Consider the following 1,055-nt stretch of genomic DNA (forward strand, 5'->3'; position numbering starts at 1 on the left):
GGCGTTTTGCTATGTAATTATTTTGTGAGTGTATACGACCAAATGAAGAGAAACATTTATATTGAACTGGAGAGAAATAGTTGAGTAGCACTAAATGCTATAGTAATATATTCATGGAAATGGCCCTGAATTAGGGAAGTAAAATAAATGTTCAAGCGTTCAATGATCTCTTGGCCGGGTGGTTAGGGTGCTCGACTCGCAATCTGAGGGTCGCGGGTTCGAATCCCCGTCACACCGAACATGTTCGCCCTTTCAGCCGTGGGGGCGTTATAATGTGACGGTCAATCCAACTATTCGTTGGTAAAAGAGTAGCCCAAGAGTTACCGGGGGGGTGGTGATGACTAGCTGCCTCCCCTCTAGTCTTATACTGCTAAATTAGGGACAGCTAGCGCAAATAGCCTTCGTGTAGCTTTGCGCGAAATTCAAAACAAACAATCAATGATTTCTTGAATAAATGTATAGCATTTTGAAGTTCATCAACAACAGTTAAGGAGGGAGGAAGAAGTCCGAAGTAAACCTAACCCTCCCAGGTCGCGCACAACGACCAAATAACGATAATGCTCAGTTTCAGTCGAACATGTATTTATGAGCAATATTGGAAAAAGAAAGCGTGGAATTATAGCAATAACAAAGACAAAATGTCCCCCGGTGGGACAGCGGTAAAGTCTTCGGATTTAAAGCGCTAAAATTGGGGGTTCGATTCCCCTCGGTGGACACAACATATAGCCGGATGTGGCTTTGCTATAAGAACACACACACAAACAAACAAAACAACCTGCAGGCCACAATTAAAGTTTAAAAAGGACCAGATATTCAATCACTTTCGACTAGTTGACTATTCTTCTTTTAACCCTGAAGAAGAATAGTGAACTATTTGAAAGCGCTCGAGTTTCTGGGTATTCTGAACTGAAATAAATTACACATCTATATACACATGTGCATGAATTACATATAATATTGGTTTAAAGAGTTAGGAAATAAGTATAAATTGTGATATCTAAATGTATCTCACTATATATATATGTATATATACACAGCGTAGTCACAAGTAAATA

Source organism: Limulus polyphemus, unplaced genomic scaffold (genome assembly GCF_000517525.1).
Source record: "Limulus polyphemus unplaced genomic scaffold, Limulus_polyphemus-2.1.2 Scaffold967, whole genome shotgun sequence".
Classification (NCBI taxonomy): domain Eukaryota; kingdom Metazoa; phylum Arthropoda; class Merostomata; order Xiphosura; family Limulidae; genus Limulus; species Limulus polyphemus.